This window comes from Lathyrus oleraceus, chromosome 5 (assembly GCF_024323335.1).
Source record: "Lathyrus oleraceus cultivar Zhongwan6 chromosome 5, CAAS_Psat_ZW6_1.0, whole genome shotgun sequence".
Taxonomy (NCBI): Eukaryota; Viridiplantae; Streptophyta; class Magnoliopsida; order Fabales; family Fabaceae; genus Lathyrus; species Lathyrus oleraceus.
The window spans coordinates 498153711-498178218 of NC_066583.1; the positions used below are offsets into that span (position 1 = coordinate 498153711).

General features: G+C 37.1%; 1 long non-coding RNA gene across 1 annotated transcript; it reads right to left on the reverse strand.

Moving 5' to 3' along the window:
• Positions 1-21484: 21484 nt before the first annotated feature.
• On the reverse strand, positions 21485-23132 carry LOC127085718 (uncharacterized). The gene is made up of 2 exons (XR_007789255.1): positions 22567-23132; positions 21485-22494 (listed from the first exon to the last, which is right to left on the reverse strand). It is a non-coding gene; the product is annotated as an uncharacterized LOC127085718 (long non-coding RNA).
• Positions 23133-24508: the final 1376 nt, after the last annotated feature.

Below are 24508 nucleotides of genomic sequence, written 5' to 3' on the forward strand. Positions count from 1 at the left end.
TATGAAGCAATCAATCAAACAAACATTTAGCACACTCTATAACCAAACAATTACGGCTCAATCAAAGGGTTAGACTTAAAAGTCAACTGGAATAGGGTAAATGGCGCTCTTAACCTTGACATTGAGAGCCAAGGTGAAGCAGATGAAAGGATATGAGGGGTGTGCCTCATCACTCTTATCCCTGGTCAGGGAGAGCATTGAATATAAGAAGGTGGGGGAGTTCAGAAATGGAACTCTCTCCCCAAGTTAGACTCGATAGATCTTGGGTTTTACTCAACATGCATCAAACACCAGTAGTGTGAGCAATGTGAGTGACTCACAGAATAGTAGGAGATAGGCTACATATCTCTTTCGTCTACCAATTGCCTCACATGAGGTCTTCACCTGCTTGGGGACAAAAATAAACAATCACAAACATCGCCTCTTAAGGAGGACTTCAGACAGTTGCCTGGCTAAATAACAAGCCAGGTCTTCCAGACTACATGGAGACAAGAGAGTCTACCTCAATGCTTAAGCAAAGCAAAGAAATGGCTAGTTCTCAAGGAACTAAAGCGACTATGGTACCTTCTTGATGTGCAGCTGTGAAAATCGTGTAAGTTTGGCCTTAATTGTGTGAAACAGATGGCATATATTGATGTAGAAGATGAATGGAGGTGATTGTTTAGCTCATGAACGCACGAACATGAAGAATTTGCCAGCTGCCATTGATGAGCTCAAGGTTGCAACAGTTGGTTTTGCACGATTTTCCTCCTCAATTGCTTCAAACAGAACTCCAAATACACCTGCAGATGAAGATTCAACAAAGAAATAGCACAAGCATTGATGAATTCTTGATGAATTGATGAAAAAAAGTGTATGTGAAAAATGGAGAAAATTGAGAGAATTTTGAGATTTTGTGATTTTGATCTGAATTGTGATTGTTGATTCTGAGCATTCTGTTATGATTAAGCATTTATAGTTCCTCTTAATCCATGCCTTAATCATGTTTAACCAAATTGGAGTGATTAGTGAATTGAGCTTATTATGGAAATTGGCCAATTTGCCCTTGGATAGCTTGAACCAATGGAACAGTGTTTTTTTCTTTTGAAGCAAGTCATAAAGTGCATTTGGAAGTGAATAGAATTGGTTTCATGTGAAAATTCCATGCATTTTGAAATTTGGCCTTTTTTCCCACCCATTTTTAAATGGTCCACTTGAAAAATGACCTTTTTATGTGAAGGTTTTTGGTGAAATGTGATGATGTATTTGGATAGTACACATCAAATGGGGTTTGCTCAAAGAAGAACCATCCAATTTGGCCATTCCATTCAAAAGTTATGGCACTTTGAATTTCAACTTTTTCTGAAAATGATTTGATCATAACTTGCCAACCACACATGAGAAATGAGTGTTCTTGGACTTTTTGGAAAGGCAAGATCAAGATCTTCAACTTTCATGTTGGACACATTTTGATTTGAAGCTTGTTTGGACATGTAATTTTGAGGAGCATGACTTTCCATTTTAGGCAGGTGAAAATTACAGGTCATTGCTATTTTGGGAAACTTTTTGTTTGACCTCAAATCCTTCAACCTTGATCTTTGAAATGTTAATTGAGGCTTGTATGGACATGAATGAGACCTTTCCAACCATCTCACACCTTCCAATTCCTGATTAAATGCACAGTTGACCATAGTTGACTTTGCTAGGGTTTTGGTTGATTGAGCCATGTTCTAATGAATTTCAAACCTCTTTCTCTTGAGATCTTGACTTCAAATGATACCACAACTCATATTAACTCTTGATGAATGATCATGGTGCCCAAATTCTTCAAGAATGGTCACCACCCATTACTCAATGACTTGCTTGATTGATTGACTGATGATTGCTTCAGCTGCAAGTAACATGGTTAGATGACAATATTTTTGTACTTTTGGTTAGTAAACAAATGAAAAGCAATGATATACAAATGCAATACATGCTTGGTGATCAAGAACCACACTCACAAGATACCCACCCACTAGGAGGCAAGCAAAGGTGCACAATGATCCTTGAGGCAATGAATGATATGATATGATGCCTTGAGGGATCTTAGGGCAAAAATTCGGGTCTTACACTATCTACTACCTCAGTAAAAAGTTTACTGATTGTGAGTCTCGGTACTCTATGCTTGAGAAGACGTGTTGTGCTTTGGCTTGGGCGGCTAAGCGTTTGCGCCAGTACATGATAAATCATACAACTTGGTTGATATCCCGAATGGATCCAATCAAGTATATCTTCGAGAAGCCTGCTTTAACCGGGAGAATTTCCCGTTGGCAGATGTTGTTGTCTGAGTATGATATCGAGTATCGAGCTCAGAAAGCTATCAAAGGTAGTATCTTGGCTGACCATTTAGCGCACCAGCCGATTGAAGATCATCAGTCTGTTCAGTACGACTTCCCTGATGAGGAGATTCTGTATTTGAAAATGAAAGATTGTGATGAGCCTACACTTGATGAAGGTCCGGAACCTGGTTCCAGATGGACGATGGTGTTTGATGGCGCTGTGAATCAGTATGGAAATGGAATTGGGGCAGTAATCATTACTCCTCATGGCACACATATTCCGCTTACAGCAAGGCTAACTTTCAAATGCACGAATAATATGGTTGAGTATGAGGCCTGTATTATGGGACTAGAAGAATGTATTGATTTGAGAATCAAACATCTCAATGTGTATGGTGATTCGGCCCTAGTTGTCAATCAGATCAAGGGTGAATGGGAGATGAATCAGCCTGGTCTCATCCCGTATAGAGATTATGCAAGAAGGATTTCAACGTTCTTTACAGAAGTTGACTTTCATCATATTCCTCGAGAGGATAATCGGATGGCAGATGCTCTTGCTACGCTTGCTTCCATGATTGTGGTCAAGTATTGGAATGAAGTTCCCAACATTGCCGTGATGCGCTTGGATAGACCAGCTCACGTATTTACAGTGGAAGAAGTGAAAGATGACAAGCCTTGGTATTTTGATATCAAGAATTTCCTCCAAAACCAGGTCTACCCGCCTGGGGCATCTGTGAAAGATAGGAAAACTTTGAGAAGGGTGTCAGGCAGTTTCTACCTCAGTGGTGAAGTGCTGTATAAGAGGAATTTTGACATGGTTTTGCTCAGATGCGTGGATAGACACGAAGCAAACCTGTTAATGACTGAGGTCCATGAGGGTTCATTTGGTACTCATTCCAATGGACATGTCATGGCAAGAAAGATGTTGAGAGCAGGCTACTATTGGCTGACAATGGAGTCTGACTGCTGCAAATATATGAAGAAATGCCACAAGTGTCAGATTTATGCGGATAAGATTCATAGTCCTCCGACACTCCTGAATGTGATTTCATCACCATGGCCCTTCTCCATGTGGGGAATTGACATGATCGGCATGATTGAATCGAAGGCGTCCAACGGACACAGGTTTATTCTCGTAGCAATTGATTACTTCACCAAATGGGTTGAAGTCGCTTCGTACGCGAATGTGACCAGACAGGTGGTTGTGAAGTTTATCAAGAATCAGCTGATTTGCCGTTATGGTGTGCCAGATAAGATCATTACTGATAATGGATCTAATCTGAATAATAAGATGATGGATGAGTTGTGCGCTGAATTCAAGATTGCACACCATAATTATTCTCCCTACAGACCTAAGATGAATGGGGTTGTTGAAGCTTCTAATAAGAATATCAAGAAGATTATCCAGAAGATGACAGTTACGTACAAAGATTGGCATGAGATGCTGCCGTTTGCTTTGCATGGATATCGTACATCTGTCCGTACTTCAACAGGGGCAACCCCTTTCTCTCTTGTGTATGGCATGGAGGCTGTTCTCCCAGTAGAGGTGGAGATCCCATCAATGAGAGTCTTGATGGAAGCCAAGTTGACGGATGCTGAATGGATTCAGAGTCATTACGACCAGCTGAATTTGATTGAAGAGAAGAGGTTAACTGCCATGTGCCATGGTCAGTTATATCAGCAGAGAATGAAGAAAGCATTTGATAAGAAGGTCAAGCCTCGTGTGTTCCGAGAAGGTGACCTCGTGCTCAAGAAAGTTTTGTCTTTCGCGCCTGATTCCAGGGGCAAGTGGACTCCAAACTATGAGGGTTCATATGTTGTTAAGAGAGCCTTTTCAGGCGGTGCTTTGATGCTAACAACAATGGATGGGGAGGATTTCACTCGTCCTGTGAATTCAGATGCAATCAAGAAATACTTTGCCTGATAAAAAAAAAGTATATGCAAATGAAAAACAGAATAGCTCGCTAAGTTGAAAACCTGAAAGGGCGGCTTAGGCAAAAATGAGTGTCTCGGTGGAGAACCCGCAAGGGTGATCCAGGCAAAAGTTAGAGACTTGAAAAAAAAAGAGTATATTTGCATCCCGCTAGATTGAGTACCTCACCCTGGGGCAATCTAGGCAAAAATTAGGGATATGGCAAGTAACTGCATCCTGACAAGACTTTCTGTTCCGCAGCTGTCTGTTCGTCAGAAATTCTCGATTCATTGACAACTGAAGCTTCGAATACATCGAGATTCAAATTGGTAGAGAAAGGATCATTATGTTCAATGTAGTCCTCTTCCAATATATATCACTGATTTCAAATTTGTACAGATCTATGGAGTCTTGCCATTTGCAGGCTACCATTCCATCAAATCAATTTGAGCTTTTATCCAATTATTTGCACTCTTATTTGTTTCAATTCAACAAATGTTTTGCATGTTTTAGTTGATAAAATGTCATTGTTTTAAACAAATAAATTTTTCAAAATTGTTGTTTTAAACAAAGTGAACATTCACAATGATGAAAGGATACTCAATAATTTCTCAGTGCTCTCCCAAGGGTGGCATGATTTCCAACAGGTAAGACATTTGTTCATATCCCTGGCATTGGTTGTATCCTCTTTCTCCTGCATTGTTATTGGGGTTGTTCCCTAAGCAGAGCTTATTGTTATGGGTTGTTCCCTAAGCAGAGGGTTGTTGAAGACTTCATTTTCTTCTCCAGCAGTTTCCTCTCCCCAGCATGGGTGTTTCCGTTTGGAAGTTTCGGTAGTGGGTGGTTTGAGACCCCAGTACCCCATCACTCTCCCTAGTGCAGTCGCCGGATGAGTTGTTGCTTCTTTCCTCAGCACAGTCGCTAGCGGAATCTATGATGTATCCCCATAGTAGAGTGCTTGTGGAAGACGTCGTTTTTCTCCAACAATACCCTCTTCCCGGACCAAGTTGCCAACGGAGTTGCTATCTCCCCATCAGTGCGCTTATCCCTTCGGCAGAGCAGTGATTGTGATCATCCTCAGCAGTTGTGGGTGTTCTCCTCAGAAGAGTTAGCATTTAGTGGTTGATCCCTAGATCTCTTCCATATCTCCAGTGGATTCCCCAGTGGAGCCATCAGTAGACTTGTGGGTTGGTGGATTGTATTTGTGCAAAATCCCCAACAGAGTCAGGATTGCATCTGTGGTAATCCCCTCAGAATCTCCGTCAGAGCTGGTATCCTCGACAGAGTTGCTTTTGTGGCAGTTTATGCTTGTTGAAACCTCTGTTTCCCCCAGTAGGTCGGTTGGTGGTCTAGCATCCAGAGATTGGTTTGATTTCCTGATTGCGTTTGATCCTCAGTAGAGTGGCTTGTTGCAGAATCTACTTGTGTGATCTGTTTTTCCTTTAGTGGATGTATTCCCGATGGAATGGCCTTGTGTTCTCCCCAGGTAGAGTTGCTTGTGCAGAAGTTTCTACGTGTACGATCTGTTCTCCTTCAATGGGTTATTCCCCAGTGGAGTTATGTGGAGTTGCTTCCATAGCAGTTCTTGCTTGTGCAGTGAACTTTTGTTTCTCAGTTGATACTGAGAATCCCCCTGCAGATATTTCAGGATTTCTCCTGTTCTCCCCAACAAATTTGTCTTTGTGGCTGTTTATGCCTGTTGTGACTTTCTGTTCTCCAGTTGAGTTGTTGTTGATCCATTACTCAGAGATTTGGTGTTTCCTTGATATCTCTGATCTTTTGCCTCCTCGCAGATCTTTGCTTTTCAGCATGTAGATCTCCAGCAGATTGGCTTTCCAGTTGGTTTTTTCCCCTGGAAGTATAGTACCGGGCGTTTGATTCCTGGACCTGTTTGTGTTAGATATGTCTGTTTTGTCAGCATTAATCAAACATAAATCACACATATTCATGCATAATCATAAACATTCAGATATTCATGTTGCATTTTTTTGCCATATATCTCTTGTTTGTTGTTTCCTGCTTTGGGTTTCATAGATCTCCAATAGATCTTCCCAAGCGGATGTCGGGTGTTTAAATCTCTCCATGTAGAGTCAGCCCATAAGCAGAAAGTGTCTATCTTTCCTTCTGCAGTTCCCCACTGAGATTATCCTCGTGGATGACGGTTTCTTCCGTTTCCTCCCAACATATATATTGGGATGGATCTTCCTTTTGAGTTATATCCTCATTAGGACGAGTTTTGATTCAGTCTGTCTTTTCAGTTTGATCCTGAATTGGCTATTTGTCAGCTGTTTCTTGTGCTTCCCTGTGGAATAAACGAATGAATTGCCCAGTAACCTGCATTAATTCTTTTATCCCCAGCGGAATCTTTTTGGGCCTCTACCCAGTAACCGGTAGTTGTAAGTCCTATGTTTCTTGCCTTCTTGGCGGAATTTGTGGTTATACACCTTTTATTCCTCGGCAAGAGTTGATTTGGTTTTCTACCTAATTTTCGGTAGTTGTAAATCCTATTTTCCTGCTCTCCAGCAGTTTGTGGTTTGTTATAAACCCTATCTTGTTTCCCGTGCAGATTTGTGATTCTTTCATTCCCCACGCGGAGTTGGTTTTCTATCCAGTATTCGGTGGATGTAAACCCTAATTCTTTTATCCTCATCGGAGTTTGTTGGCTACTACCCCGTATTCGGTAGTCGTAAGTCCTATCTATCTTCCCCTAGCAGAGGTAACCTTTGTGGTTCAGTCTGGTTGATGGTGGATTTTGTGCTGTTGTGGTTTTATTCCCAACGGAGTCTGTGTTTTTTGTGGATAATTGCCGGTTGCTAGCAATTTTATCCCCAGCCAGAGTTTTGGTATTCTACCCCGTATTCGGTAGTTGTAAACCCTAATTTCTCCCCTTTGCAGAGTTAACCTTGTTGTTCATCCTAACCGATGATGGTTACTCTTTGTGGTTATCTTCATTCAATATTCGATGTTGATATTCTTTCTTTGCTTGTGGATAATTGCCGGTTGCTCGCAATTGTATCCCCAGCAAGTCTTCTGGATAATTGTCGTATGCTTGCAATTTTATCCCTTTTGAAGTCGCCAGTGGGTCCTTTCACCGTTTGCTAGTGATTTGTTCCCCGGATTATTGATTGTTTATCAATATATCCCCAGCTAGTCTTTGCGGATAATTGTTGTTTATGCAATTCATCCCCGGGTCATTGATTTTTGTATCAATGTATCCCCAGTTGAGTCGCTTTTCATTTACCCGTTTGCCTGGTAATGATTGTTTCTCCCTTTGATTGGTCATCATTATATACCTAGTTTTGGTATCCCGGTGCCTTTCTTTTCGGTCGATTTATCCTTTATTAACCCTTATACCGGTTGTGGATAATCTTCCATGCGAGTATGTTATCCACGTTCTGACGGTAATGGATAATATATCTCATGCACTCTTCAGTCGAAGCCTGTTGTGTTTCCCCAGTCGAGTAAGATTCGTTATTTTCCCTTTGCGGAGTAGAATATTTGTTCTTGGATAATTGTCGGATGCTTGCAATTTATCCCTTTGAGTTATCTTTCGTTTACCCGTATGCTTGGTATCGATTGTCTCTCCTTTTGGAGTGTATTATTCACGTTCTGACGGTAATGGATAATATATCTCATGCACTCTTCAGTCGAAGCCTTTTGTGTTTCCCCAGTCGAGTAAGATTCGTTATTTCCCTTTGCGGAGTTGAATATTTGTTTTCGGATAATTGCCGGATGCTTGCAATTTATCCCTTTGAGTTATCTTTCGTTTACCCGTATGCTTGGTATCGATTGTCTCTCTTTTTGGTTGGTCACCTATTATATGCCCTAATCGGTATCTCTGGTGTCTCTTCTTTTCGAGTATATTATTCACGTTCTGACGGTAATGAATAATATATCTCTTTCCCTCTTTGGTTGGAGTCCTTTGTTGATTTTCCCCCAGTAGAGTAAGTTTCGTATTCTTTGTAGAATCGAATATCCATCCTTTAACCAGTTTGTGTTTTGGATGATGAGTGTTTTGGCATATATACCAATTCACGTTTTCGGTAGGTCACCTATTATATACCTCGGTATCCCTGGTGTTTCCTTCCATGCGAGTATATTATCTACGTTCTGACGGTAATAGATAATATATCTCATGCGAGTATTCTATCCATGTTCTGACGGTAATAGATATTATATCTCATGCACTCTTTGGGTTTGTGTCCCCAGTTGAGTAAGATTCGTTTTCCCGTCGTGGATTCGAATGTCCATCCTGTAAGTCGATTTGCTTTTTCAAGCCCTCCTTTCGGATGATGAGTGTTTTGGCATATATACCAATTCACGCTTTGGTCGGTCACCTATTATATACCTCGGTATCCCTGGTGTTCCTTCCTTTCTGCTCCCTATTATGACTTTGGTCCCCTGTGGAGTCAGATTTTCCTGAGTTAATGTACCTTTTTCAGGTCTTTCTCAGATGTTTGGTTGATTGATATCTCTCGCCCTTATACCGGTCTTAGATATTCATTCTTCCCGAGTTTGTTACCCTTATACCGGTAACACCTCATTGCCTTGTTGCTTTTCCCCAGGAGAGTCTCTTTGTTAGACATTTCTCCAGTGGAGTTTGCTGTGGTGATTTTTTACCCTTTGCTGTATTGGCGTGTTCCCCAATGTACGCATTTTTTCCCGGCAGGGAGGTTCTTTGTGAATCTTTCCTTGGTCCGAGTCCGGATTTTCATCCGAAGTATCCTTTGTGGATAATTTGAGTCAGCTTGTGTCTTTCCAATGGATGTATTGTCCTTTGGAAATCTTCTTTTCCCCAGTGTGAGTCCTTCACTCCCCAGTGAGGTCTCCAGTCCAGTCGTGTTATGTTCACGTTGTGTCAGTTTTGTTTCCCCCAATTCAGAGTCGTGTCCTGCTCACGCATTCTTTTCTTTTCCATCCCCAATGAGAGTCCCTACAAGAGTCCTGTTAGAGTCTCTGTTCCTGGTGAGTGTATTACTCCGATGGATCGTCTTTTCTTCTGTGTGAACCATATTCCCCACAGAGTTTGTCTTTTACATGCATACATCTACATCATGAGGTCTCTTAGGGACCAAAATTTGTCTCATTACTGTTATTTAAGCCCATTCTACCGCGTCAAGATGAAGATTTCTAAACTTCACTTCTCCGGGTAGAATGACCTTAAATAGGGGCATCTGTAAGACCCCAATTGTGTCCTTAAGATCCCTCATGGCATAATATCATATCATTGCATTGCCTCAAGGATCATGGTGCACCTTGCCTCCTTTCCTGTGGGTGGGTTATCTTTTGAGTGTGGTTCTTGATCACCAAGCATGTGTTGCATATGTATATCATTGCTTTTCATTTGTTTACTAACCCAAAAGTACAAAAATATTGTCATCTAACCTTGTTACTTGCAGATGAAGCAACATTAGGTCAAGCCAGTCAAAGGCATTCATTGAGCCATAGATGGTGGCCATTCTGAAGAATTTGGGCACCATGATCATTAATCAAGAGTTCATATGAACCATGATATCATTTTGGATCAAGATCTCAAGTGGTAGAGGCTTGGATTTCATCAGAACATTCTTCAGTCAGCTGAAACCCTAGAAAAGTCAACACAAGTCAACTGTGCATTCAATCAGGGATTTGAAGGTGGGAGATGGTTAGAGAGGTCTCACTCATGTCCATACAAGTCTCATTTAACATGTCAAACATCAACAATGGAGAATTTGAGGTCAGATGAAAAGTTGCCAAAAATAGTAAGTGACCTATAATTTCAAACTGCCAAAAATGGAAAGGTCTTCTCCTCAAGTTTACATCATCAAGCAAGCTTCAAATCAAATTTTGTCCAACATGAAAGTTGAAGATCTTGCTCTCACCTTTCCAAAAAGTCCAAGAACATCCATTTCTCATTTGTGGTTGGCAAGTTATGATCAAATCATTATCAATGGAATTTGAACTTCAAGAAGGCATAACTTTTGAACCAAATGGCCAATTCAAGTGATTCTTTTTGGAGCATTTCTCTCTTGATCCCTTCTATCATAATCATGCATCATAAATCATCAAGTCTCATCATAAAAATAATGCATTTTTCACTTGAATTCATTTTGAATTTTGGAGGGAAATCTCCAATTTAAAAAATATGCATTGCCATTACATTTTTCCATTGGCATTTGATTAAAATTCACATTTGAAGTGCATTTCCATGCAGCCACGGTCACTGTTCCATTGCCTTGCATGAGCATAAGGGTGATTTTGGAAATTTGCATAAACCATTCCATTTCACTAATCCTTGGGTTTTTGGTTAAACATGATTAACAAGCTTGATTAGCAGAGGGTATATAATGATAATCCTAACAGAATTCAACAACAACAACTTCAGAATTTCAGATCTAAACTTTTGCTCTCAAAAATTCTCTCAATTTTTCCATCGAATTCTTCATTTCTTTTGCTTGTTTCTTGGTTTGTGCATCATCTACAAGCATTGTTGAAGATTATTGGAGCTGGATCTTGGAGAATTCTTGAAGAATCGAAGCTGTTGAACATTGCACTCTTCCATGGCAGTTGAAGTTTCCAGAGAGATCGAGCATTGTTGAGCTGTTCTTCATCATTCATTCATCTGTCCAAGCATTGTAGAGGATCTGTTTCACCTTTCTAGGACTTGAACTGCACGAATCCACTTCTGTTTCTCCAGCAAGGTTAGATTTCGACCTCCATGATTTATGAAATTGATGGATGCTTATTGTAGATCTCTCACTGCTGATCTTGCTGAACTTTAGATCGTGAATTTTCATTAAGTATTGAGTTAGTTATCATGATTTGAAGTTTGATTGTTGAAACTTGTTTTGCTCGATCTGTTTGATACAGCTAGAATTAGGTTAATTTGATGTTGGATTATTGATGTGTGTTGAATGATGATTCAAATGATATACGTTTCATGAATTTCTGGACATGTTGGATCTTGATGATGATGAACATGATGAACACGTGATGAACATCTAGGGTTTTAGTTTTCCAGAACTTGTTTGATCTTCATAAGCCTTGTTTGCATGCGATTTCGTGTTTGTGCTCATGTACTGGACCAAATGCCGGCTTCTGATTGGCCAGCGTTTCATTTAAATGAAACGCGGCGTTTTAACATGGCGCCATTTTCAAACTTCAGCGTGGTTCGATTCCGGCTGTTTGACATTTCCAAATGTTTGCCTTGCTTTTTTAACTTGTGCTCATATATTCATGCTATGACATTTCATGTGATTTTTAATTTTTCATCCACTTCCAAAATTTATAACTCAAAAAATATGTATCCAAATCACATGAGATTTTTTTCACAATGATCCTCATCATGTCTTCTATTTTATGGATATTTTTACAGAATTTGTGCACGGTTGAAAAGGTTTTTGGCCTAGGGTTTATGTTTGCATGTCATACCTTGCACCTTGCTTGCCATTTTGGTTGTGAAATGATGATGGTTAATCCAATGAACATGAAAATTGACATGCATAAACTAGATATCCTAATGGTCATTTTGGTATATGGTTTGCATTTTTCTCATTTCTGGATGTTGAGTTATGATGTGATTAATGGAGGTGTGACAATGTGTGTCACACCATTTCTTGTCCAATTTGTTGATTTTCTTTACCATGCCAATTAAATGTTAAATGATCTGAATTTTTGCATGATGCTACTTCTGGATGTTAGGATTAATCATGATTTTTTTGTAGAATTTTTGGATCCATTTCCAATTTGTTTGAGATTTTCTCTTCTGGCTTGTCATGTTTGGACTTTTGTTGAGTGTTAAACTTTCATGATTTGTGAAATTCTTATGCCTTATCATATGAGCTTGAAATTTTACACATGTTTTCTAGACACATTGAAGTTTGTCTTGGCTTTTGTTTGAGTCATTTATCACTTTTCATTTCTGTTTTAGGATTGCCTTAAGTTGATGTATCATTTTGTGCTTCCTTTGAGCTTGCTTATGCTTACATTGCCTTATGGAATTTCTTTGACATGCTTATACTTGTCCAAATGCCATGATTTTTGGTGTGTTGATCCTTGGATATGTTCTGTTTAGACATGATTTTTCTTGAGATTTATTGAGCCATTTTGGAATTAACATGCTTGTGATCATTATGTTTGCATCATTGAGCTTCCAACTTGCATACATTGACATGATTTGTTTATGAAATGAAATTGGTTGGTGCTTTTGATATGAGACCACTTGGATGGTGTTCTAATTTGATTGATCTTGATTCTTGTCAATTTTCATGTTCTGTTTTAAATTTTTTCCTCATCTTTGACCCTAGGCTTTGGCCTAAGGGTTTGCCTCTCATGTTTGAAGCTTTGTTTCAGGTTGCACATGCAAGTTACACAATTGATGATGCCTCATCTTGAGAGCATTTGATATTTGCTTTTGATTACTAATGTGTGTTTTGTAGGTTGAAGTTGATTCAATTGGGATTGACTTGTGGCTTATGCCTTTGCCTATATTGGTTGTTTGTTGTATCAACTGCTGATTGTTTGTCTGTATAGCATACTGATTTGTTTGATGTTTCCACAGGTACATTTAGTTGCTATAGTTCATTGTGAACTTGCTTTTGCTTTGCTTGATAGCTTGAGCATTGAGGTATAACATCTCTTCTTCATGTAGTCTGGAAGACCTGGCTTGTTATGTGGCCAGGCACCTGCCTGAAGTCCTCCTTAAGAGGCAATGTTTGTGATTGTTTATCTTTGTCCCCAAGCAGGAAAAGTCCTTTTGATAAGGCAATTGGTAGATAGAAGAGATGTGTAGTCCATCTCCTACTATTCTGTGTGTCATCCCTTTGCTCACATTACATGTTGTAGCATTGTGGATCTTAACCCAAGATCTATAGAGTCATTAACTTGTGGAGAGAGTTCCAACTTTCTGAACTCCCACACCTTCTGATATTCAAAGCTCTCCCTGACCAGGGATAAGAGCAATGAGGCACACCCCTCATATCCTTTTCATCTGCTTCACCTTAACTCTCAATGTTAAGGTTAAGAGCACCACTTACCCCATTCCAGTTGACTTTAAAGTCTAACCCTTTGCTTGAGCCTAATTGCTTGCATATAGTGTGTGCTAAATGAATTTGTTTGATTGATTGCTTGGTTCATTTGTACATGTCGCTTGGTTGCCTTTGTGCATTTATCATCATTAATTGTTCATTATTGCATGATCAGCATTTCATATCTTTGTGATCCATCTTTGGTTTGCCCATTGAGGAATCAACAGTAAGTCCATTCATTGGCCATTGTTCCTATGATTTGGAAGGGATTGGGTGTAAGACCACTTCATTGGTCACTTATGTCCTGTTTGCTTATTGCTTCTGTTTGCTCGTTGTATGTGAGGATTCAATTGTAAGACCATGTTGTTGGCATTTGTATTCCTATGATCATATATTGGAGATTAGAGTAAGTCCAGATAGATTGGCATCTGACATCCATGTTTTGTTTTGTTTTGGGAGATTGGAGTAAGCCCAGATAGATTGGCATCCGGTATCCACCCTTTTGTTTAGTTTTACTTTAGGAGGTTGGAATAAGTCCATTTATTGGCATCTGACATCCCTGTTTGTTTTAGGAGACTGGTGTAAATCCATTGATTGGTATCCGGTATCCACCTTTGTTTGTGAGATTGGTATAAGTCCAGCAATTGACAGTCGGTATCATTTGTTTTGCTTATTTGTTATTGTTCATTTGCCTATTCCTAAGGACACACTTGAATCATCTTCTATATGATTTCAAGAGGTGAACTTCTGAGAAGTTTTACACTCTTTCATCCATACCCTCTTTGTCCTAAACCTTTTCACATTGTTAATTCAAAAACTTTGATACTATTGTGCAAACATCTTCATATCTTTTCAAATTAGAAACCTGGACCCTAAGTCCTTGACTTTTCAAACTCCATTTCATAACACTTCTTTGAATCAAATCTTAATCATACCTTGACCATATTTTGTGAATACTCATAATCAATTAACTTCACTCATTCAATTGTTTTGTGGCTTTGTCCATTGCTAATATGTTTTACACATTGGCCATAGGTTTCAATTACCATAGTGGTTGATGTAAATCTTACCTTGTCCTTAGTGAGTTGATTGTAAGTCTTCCATACTTATTATAGGGTTAACCCCTCACTAGTATGTTGAAGCCGTCCTCGCATGGTGGATTGTTGATTCAGGTTGAGTTTTCTCCCATTGGTAATGAAAAGCCTTAGTGCTCTTATTTTAAAATGAACCCACTCATATTTTGGAAATTTTTTAGTCGAACTACGGCGTTTTGATCCTTACCTTTCATGGAAGGTACGTAGGCAACGGGTTTATCCGTTCAAACACAAAAATAATAAAATTGTACATTCTTTTCTCATCTTCCCAATCATGTTTGCACAATATGTCATAAACAAATAAACTTTTTTATACAACAAGTGTGAAAAGGGCTCCCTAGGAGTACCTAGGACGTTTTGGGTGCCTAACACCTTCCCATTGCGTAATTTACCCCTTACCCCGATCTCTGAACTTTTCATTAGTTTTCTATGTGTAAAACTTCTTAGGCTTTTGTTCGCTTTTTAGCCATTCCTTAGGATAAATAAAAGTGCGGTGGCGACTCGATTCTTTGTATGTTTTGCTTTTGATTTAGTCAATAAATCATAAAGTGACGAATACACCGCTACAGCCACGAAAACCCATTCATCGACCTCCCACCGTTAACCTCCAACAACACGATAACTCTCCATGTCACAACTGATTCACCAAACCTCTTCAATCTTCCGTCTAACCACTTTTGTTCTCCTTCTTCTAACAACCTTCAAATCTACCTTCAATCCCCGCACCAACCCGAACTCATATCATCCCTTGCATTTCAGTGGCCCATTGCTAATGGTTTCAAAGCTTCATTACAAAGAAATTTGATGATCGTTTTGTATTGGTTGAGCTGTTATAGAAGTTTGTTGTGGTTTGCGAGATCGTGGTGCATTTTGGTTTAGGTAAACCGTTTCAACAAGATGGTTTATGTTAAGGAACACTTTTCTCAATTTCGGGAAGTTAAAAAATCCATCTTCGATTAAAAGAGGAAACCCACAAAGATACCGGTTCGAAGAAGATTGTGGTGATAGGTTGGTGCTGTGTTGATTCGCGTCTCTAATTCGGAAATCTGGTAATGGTTATAGGATTGCGTCGCAGTTTGAACTCTTATGTTTTTGTTAATTGTCATGCACTGATTATATGGGTGTGTGTGGTTAGAGCTTCATGGCGTATTCTATTTCGATTATATGCAATTTTTTCTATCTGATTATGGAGTTTACATTTGATGATCGGTATTGTAATACTGCTGCATTTTTTTTCTTTCGTTTCAAGTTTGCCCATGTTATATTATGGAATTTGAATTGTTGTTTTCCCGGTTAAATTTCGATAAGATTTCGCTGTCGCTGGTTCTTATTGTTAAAGCCCATAAGTGTGTGGAGAAATGTTGCTACTGTTTCTTTATGAAAACAAATACATCACAAGACATGTGTTATCTATGAAAATATAACTTATTTTGTTTTGCCTTTTATGTGGTTACTATAATATCTATTTTTGTTTCAATTGGATTGCATTCCGTATCCAATACGTTAGGTGTGCCGATTGCAAACCACCTCGATTTTGTTTCGTTTACATCTATGTAATTAAGTAAATAGTTTGTGTCATTGCATTGTTACTGCTATCATTGCTTGTGTTTGCTTTTTTTTAGTTTTATATACTTTTAGTTTGTTTAAAAAAAATTAGCTATATATATTATCTTTATTGTTAATACTATTTTCTTTTTATTATTATAATATTGAAATTTGGTGTTGATTATGCATTCAGTTACTGTATTGGGATGTTTAAATTTGAGAATTGTTATAAACTTATAACATTGTAAATAGTTGGATTGGTGTTGTTTCGATTTTGTCTTCATTACATTTTAATTTGGATTGAATCTATGGATTCGGTAATTTCATGCCGTTATGCCACCCAAATTTCTATACATTGATCGTGTATTTTCACCGCGCTTCGATCCTTACATACGACACTCCAACTTTGTTGTTGCTATGTACAAACCGGTTTATAAGCACATTGTCTTCGATTCAATTCAATTCAATCAATTAAATTGACATTGTCACTTAATTTTTTCTCTTTTAATTATAACAAATTAATTAATTAGATTTTTTCCAATTAGTTAATTATCATTAATTAATTTTAATTAACTTGATTATTTAATTTTAATTAAATAATTTTGATAATTAATCTTAATTAATTTAATTAATCGATTCAATCGAACTTTAACCAATTAATTTTGATAATTAAATGTTGATCGACTTCTTCCACAACCATTTCAATCTCAGCGATTTAAAACCATGATAAACAACTAAAATCACACAATTCTCGATTCAATGTCGAACCCATTTTCAAATACCTTTGTAAGTCGATTGCTTTTAAGCATCGCCATCAACCTCACATAGCTTACTCTTGGGCTTTCTTACAATGAGACCTACTCGATTATAATTAAATCAATTAGATGATTGATACACCAAGTATTTCTATCTAAATTCGATTAACCGTGCAAATTCAAATCATTTTTCAAATCAATATAATTTCTAAGAATATTCTTTTAAATAAACTCTGGATGAAAAAGAGTATAGGAGGTGTTCGCCTCACCATCTCTCGAATAATTGAATGATTGGCACTCGCTATATTGCTCGATTTTTCCGTCGTCCGATTAAAACACTCTAAATAAACTTGGATAAAGGAATAGGTGGCGCACGCCTCATTATTTCTCGAGTAAGCAAGTGGGAGGCGCACGCCTCACTACCATGTATATTCGGTTTCCGCAAACAATTTTCAATAATAATTTGAATGAAAAGGGAGTAAAAGGTGTTCGTCTTGTTATTCCACGAAAGAATTGAACGATTGGTGTACATCATATTGCTCATTCTTTTGTCGTTCTTCTTCAAATTACCAAATACACTAAACTTAATTCCTCTCCCTCGTGCGACCAACAACTTAACTCTTTTTAGAAAGAACATTGCTTAATCCTTTCTAGTGTGTACACAAACTAGCGCTTAAGTCTCCACCGCGAGCATGCAAGCCAACATTTAACCGCTAGGATGAGATCTAAGCACTTGATCATTAAAACACATCCAACTTATCAAACCTCTTTCATCGCCCCCGTGCGATCGAAACTCTTTTCAAAAAGAGCATTGTTTAATCATTTCTAACGCGCACAACAAACTAATGTTTAAGCCTCCGCCGAGAGTAAACAAGTCAACGTTTAGCCTTTAGAACGCGATCTAAACAGTCTTTCATTAAAAGGCATCAACCAACCGTAGTTCCCCGAACTACGAATGCTTTGATTTCCTTATTGCATTATAAGGATACGTAGGCACGAGATTGCGATATCTTAGTGAGCACACTAATAAAAAGCTTCCATTTTCCCCCTTCTGAGGTTTCCATCCATCTCTTTTCACTATTTTTATCACTCGAAGAAAACAAACAAAATAAGTTAACATTCAAATCGCAAATTAGACTAAAAGGTTCTCGTTGAGTACAACGGACGTGAGGGGTGCTAATACCTTCCCCTTGCGTAATCGACTCCTGAACCCGAATATGGTTGCGACGACCATTATTCTCTATTTAAGAGGTTTTATCGATATTTTCCTATTCCTTCATTGGGATAAATAAAATTCGGTGGCGACTCTGTTTTAACTAATTTTTTTCGCGACCATCACGAGGAATCGTATTTTTCGAAATGCGACAAACCCTAAACTCCAATGTTCAAAATTTCAAAGCAAGGCGGTTCATGACAAACAAAAATGACATATATATTGTATTTAAGCATAATGTATCATACCAATAAACTATTTATAGGTCATGCATGCATGTCAAATTAAAAAATGTAAGGGAATGAGTAACTTACCAAATATTTGTCTGGTTTGTTCTTTGATTTGCGGAGTAGAACTTTAGAGATGTGCTAAGGTTCAATGTAATGAAGTAGAAGTTTGAAGAATATTTAAAAAATGTTGGAACAATATGGTATGACTTTGCTCTTTTGATTAATTGAGAAAGGGAAGGGAGAGGAATAAGCGCAAATACTTAAATCGAAACATCTAAATTTTAATCTTTATAGAAATTCTAGAAATTAAAATCTGAATGTTGTGAAATTCTGAGATTAGACATAGGTGTGTTGTGTTTACACCCGTCCAAATTTTAAAATCTAATATTTTTAAAGTTTCGTCATAAGTCATATTGAAAAATCCTTAAAAAAAAAGCAAATCTACTTTATTTCTTACAACTTATGCGTGTAATGATGCTTTGTAGTTTAATAATAATAACTAATTTTTTATACATTTTGAACCCTTTTTTAGTCAATTTCAAAATTATATGCAAAAATAACTTTGACCCTAGTAAATTTGAGTCATTTAAAGGCATAAACCAAATACTCCCTCTATTCATTTAAGTGTTATTTTTTGTCTTTTTACGCATACCAAGAAAGTTAATCATTAATGTTATTTTTTCAACAACAATTCTCCTTTTACTTATAATACCCTTAATTATTTATTACATTCATTTTACTTTTTCACTCTGTAATAATTACCTATGGGTAATTTTGATAAAAGTGCAATTAATACTATATTGAATTTTGTAAGTGATAATTAAAAGAAACAATTTTTTTTCAAGAAAGTGACACTTAAAAAGTAACGGAGGGAGTAAAATTTTAGCTCTATAAAGATAAGTATATTATAAATATTGTTTGAGAATGGGTAAAATTATATGCAAAATGTTTGCTATGTCGTAAGATATCAAAAGGACAACAACAAAAAAGTGAAAATAAAATAATTTCTTCAACTAATTATGTTCAAATTTATATCACAATGGAAACTATTTTAAATAAATCTTTCAACAAAATATAAACCAAGAAACATTTTTCATCTATAATATAAGAAAATTTGATGCTCTGAAAAATCCTTTAATGCCCAACCCTTTTATTCAGCCACCTCATCAAATTGAGGGTATTTTGTATCCAAATATTACTTTTTCCAATCGATGATGTCAATTTGTTCTATTTCAACTACATGTTTATACAATTAAGTCATGGTTTGTTCATTTGATGATGTCACATGTTTCTATTTGATCCAAACCAACTTGGCAAATTCGACTTTTTCTCATTTCTCTTCCCCAATGACAGATCTAATTCACTTTTCATTTTTGACTTTCTTCTTTTCTCACTTCTCTCTCTTCCTGAATCTTATTTCTCTGCCCTCTTCATATTCCTCCCTGTCTAGCATATTGTTATACATTCATTCAGAGTATTAACACAAATACTATGGAGAAAATAAAAGAAATGAAAAAGAAATTGTCAAACTTTAATTTCCATATTCCGTAAAAGAAGTTTTGATCTGTTTCCATATTGCGATACGAGTTCGAGACAACCGATGGATGAGAAGTTTGATTTTGATTTCATTGATTGTTTCTTTTGAGTTCGGCCTCAATTTTGTTTCTAGGTTAGTTTTGATTTCGGTTTCCTGCCTTTGATTTCAATTTCAAAGCTTGATTTGGGATTCCTACCTCCGATTTTTGGCTCACGCTTTAGATCCATATTGCGATACGAGTTCGAGACAACTGATGGCTGAGAAGTTTGATTTTGATTTCATTTATTATTTCTTTTGAGTTTGGCCTCAATCTCGTTTCTAGGTTGGTTTTGATTTCGGTTTCCTGCCTACGATTTCAATTTCAAAGCTTGATTTGGGATTCCTACCTCCAATTTTGGCTCACGCTTCAAATCCATTTCCTATAAATCTCACTGTATTATTAGCTTTACCTTTCTCTTTTACCCAAAATTATCTTAGAAGTATAAATTTTACAGAAACTTTGAGTCAAAGCCGAAAAAACAATCAAATTCATCCTTCGTAAATTGTCAAAGCTATGTTTTTAAATCTTTAAGGTTTTAGAACTTTCGATCTTGAATCGCTTGATGTTACACATGGTTAGAAATTTTTAATTTGTTTTATGAGTATTGAAAATGGGGGCTCCTTATTTTTTTATACAATTATTAAAGATTCAACTCTAGTCTGGATATGTAAGTGTCATCTGTAAACATCATTTGCATAGACATGTTTCACCAGTAAAATCATTTTAACTATTTGATTTGTATCAAATGGAAATAGATATTCAATGTTTATTGATTGATTGTGTATACATGTCTTCAAAATAATATTGGTTTGAGGTTGTACTGTACTATTTTTTGTCTCCTTAATCCCACTGGATATTTTTGTGCTAACTGTCATACCCCAAAATTCACCATACCCTTCACAAGTTCATCTAGGTCACTAGCTCTAATCATTTGCATATCCTGATAAGCATTCATCTCATCTACATATCCATTGTATCATAACACATTCCACTTGCATTTGAAAGAGCATAAAATCATGGATTCAAGGGTTTTATCATACATGGCATTGAATAAGAGGTGAGCATTACGTCTTGGTTATCTTCATCATGGAGCATAGCTTGAAGCCCTAATTTTGGGACCATAGTTGTGGTCATGACTTTGATTCAGAGGTGTTGGATTGTGAGCATCATCAAGATCAATCGAATCCCTGAAACCATAGTTGTTGACTAAGGAATTATCATACCTCGTATGTGCATTCAAGATTGAGATTCATCTCGTCGTTCATGGAGGCTCATTGATTGGTTCGAAATTTCATCAGAGGTTTACTTGTTCATGTTCCATATGCTTTGATTAAGGGGTATTCATTTGAGGTGTTACAATTTGTTGCTTGGTGAAATATCATTTGGTTGGCTTGGATTGATCGGATTTCGAACCTTGGAACTTGGCATGTTGCATTTGGTTTAAGAACATTGGGCTTTCCAATCATATCCATATTTAGTCATAGTGCATTCATGTTCATAGTTGGTCAAGACATTGGCTTATGTTTGGTTCATTAGATAATCAAGTTCATATGTGTGTTGCATTGTCATCATGGTCCATTTTTATTTTCCCATAAAAAAATATACATTTGTACCAGTTGACCAAAGTCAACCATTTAACCAAAATATATTTTTAATCATTTTATTATTTTGTAAGACCACTTTGAACCATGTTCATTCTTCACCATTTAAAACCATAACTCATTGAGCCATTATAATCCAAATTACAACCATTCATAAGCCAATTTTCTAAATCAATATGAACCAAATCATAGCCATACATCTAATTTGATACATAACCATTTCCTAATCGACCATTCCATACATAAACCATGTTATCTGAATTTCAATTTTGTTGTATAAATCATTTCATTTACATCCCAAAATATAAACTAATTCATTTTTTTACAATATTCAACCATACATCCATTCTATTATAAATCCAAATATTACAATTTCAAACATTCCCATTACAACAAAATTACAATTCAATTTCATATCCAAAGTCATATGCTTCATGGCCCATGGTTCCGATAGCGGTGCATTCCAGGTAAGCCAATCCAAAACAACTTCATCCTAAGTCTCTTGCGCCATGGTATCCAAGCAATTCCATGACATAAATCATAACCAGCAAAAAAGGGATTCACATCTCAATAGATTTTCAGAAACCATCAAAAAACTCAATGAAAATCATTCATTGCAAGCATCACCATTAGCATAACAGAAAAGACTACAAAAAGGCTTCAAACAGGAAAACAGAACATAAGCACAAATATGGGACACAACTGAAAAACTCCAAAACCAAATAACCGAAAAAACCAACTGAATCTCAAACAGAAATAACCGAATTTGGGAACTGAAAACACCACCTCCTACAGAATATATAACATCACCCTCTGTCATTTTTTCAATCTTCTTCAACCAAGTTACCCCTAACCTTCAACCGATACTAACCATCTTCAACCTTCTGTTATAACCCTTCTTTTTTCTAACCAAACCCTCTTCAGCATCATTCAACAACCCTTCTCACCATATCCAAAACCCTTTAACTGAAATAACCTCCACAAACTTCTAACCGAACTCCACCCTCCATAAACCCCCAATCTTCTGCAGGAAAAAACCTGCAGGTAATAAGGATTAGCAGAAGAAAAGAATCAAAGAACCAACCCTCTTCTTCACCCTCTTCACCCTCAAACTTTCAACAACCGAACCTCACCCTCAACCTTTCAACACCCTTAACCTCACCCTTCATCACCTCCAATTCCCCTCTGAAAAATTGCCCCATTTTTCTCTAACCACCTTAACAGAACCTGTAACTAACATTTGGGAACTCTCTTCCTCAACTCTGCAGAATCCAAAAATAATCATCTTCAATAACCCTCTATCGGAGAGGAAGGAATCAAAAGAAAAAGCTTACCCGTTCACGCCCTTCCCGGAGGAAAGGGTCGGGGCACCTTTATCTTCATCTCTAAGCGCGAATCTCCGAGTCCGATAATCGCTACGAATCCGATCATTTCTATTTCTTCATCACAAACACACGAATCTCCGAGTTTATTCTCAACGGAGCAACGACGACGATATAAGTGAGATTAAGGATGAGACGATTCTTGCAGCCATCGGAGGAGATTCACCGGCGGCGTCGACGGTGAGAGTTTTTGTGTTCAGTATCAGTGTTTCTCTCTTTCATGTTTTCGGGTGGTTCCTTTAGATTCATTCTTGGAGCGTTGAATCCCTTTGGCTGATGGAGCTTCCGGGTGGTCTTGGTGTGACGGATCCAGGCGAAAGGGGAGTGGGCCTATGGCCCAAGAAGCATTCAGTGCTACACCCCCTTTAATTAGTTCATTTTGGCCCATGATCATTCATTAATCTCCATTAACTCAGGTTTAAGTTTAATTAATTTATTTCTATCTTGTTAATTTTCTGTTGATTAGATTGTGTTAATCTTGTTCTTGACTAGAATTAGGTAATTCTCTTGAGTTTTGATTTTTAGACATTAGGATTTAATTTCATTTTAATTGACATTTTAATTGATTCATTAGGTTTAATTAGATAGTTAATTAGAAATTAGGTTTAATCAAGTCTTAGATTAGATTTAATTTTCTCTTAATTTTCCAGAATTAATATTCATATGATTAACCATGCCATGATTAATTTTTAGTCATTTAATCTTGATATTCATTTTTGTGGATTTTTGTTGAGATTAATATGGTTAATGTTGATTTTACCATAATTAGACCTTAGGTTAATTTTCACTCAATTTGACTTTTGTATTGTGATTTGTATGATTATGTCCATTAGGTTCAATTCTTGAATTTGGATTGGTAATTTTTCATTTGATTGATTTTGATCTTAATTCATGTTTAGGTAGATTTAGATCTTTATGTTTAATAGTCACTTTAATTGTCCATTTAATCGATTCCTTTGGTTTGTGATCATATCGAATAAATTGAAAATCCCATTTTAATTTAGGTAATGAATGCTTTGTATGCCTAATTTCATTTGCCATGATCATATGAAAGATCTTTGATTGTTTTTCATTGATTAATCCACTACCTTTTGAATTGATTTTAATCATTGAATATGCTTACATATTGTTGCATCATTCCCATTCATTTGACTTGATCTCATGCTAACCCGTTTGTTGTTTTGTGTCCACATGTGACTTTGAGATTCAAGCTCACTCCTAGCTAGCCATGCTCCTAAGTCATTCACTCGACTTGTATTGTTTGAAGTACCATGCCACTTGTATGATTTAGGCATGCTACATAGTTTAATAGTTTGTAACTTGTATTTTCTTTTCATTCTCTTATGTTGTATTGTGTGGATCCACCCCCCATTATGGGTTGCATGTTCCCCCACCCCATGATCATATAATAGCTTAGATTTATTGATTTCTAGTTAGTTCACCATGCATGTTAATAACGAAGAAAAAAATACAAAACGGTAAACAAAGCATTTCGAAATAAACAAAAGGTACTTGATTCAACGTCAAGTTATTTTCCAAATAAAACTCATACCATTGCAACGTGAATACTTGATCCAACGTCAAGTATCTCCCATCCATTCCATGATCCATTATTCACATCTCTTCTTCATTCTCTTCCCAACCTCATTTTATCTCTCTCCTCCATTCTTCACTCACACTTTTCATAATAAATTCAAACACTTGATCCAATGTCGAGTTCCTTTTTCAAAACCATTTTCATAACAAATTGGAATGCAAAATGGGGTGTACGTGCTTGTACACAACATTCAAGTACTTGGGTTGTCGATCGTATCTAGCCTGAGGAACCGACACTTGAATTTCCCCCTTAAAACATCTAATGATTCAAACAAGTTAGATCTAGGTTCTATGAGGA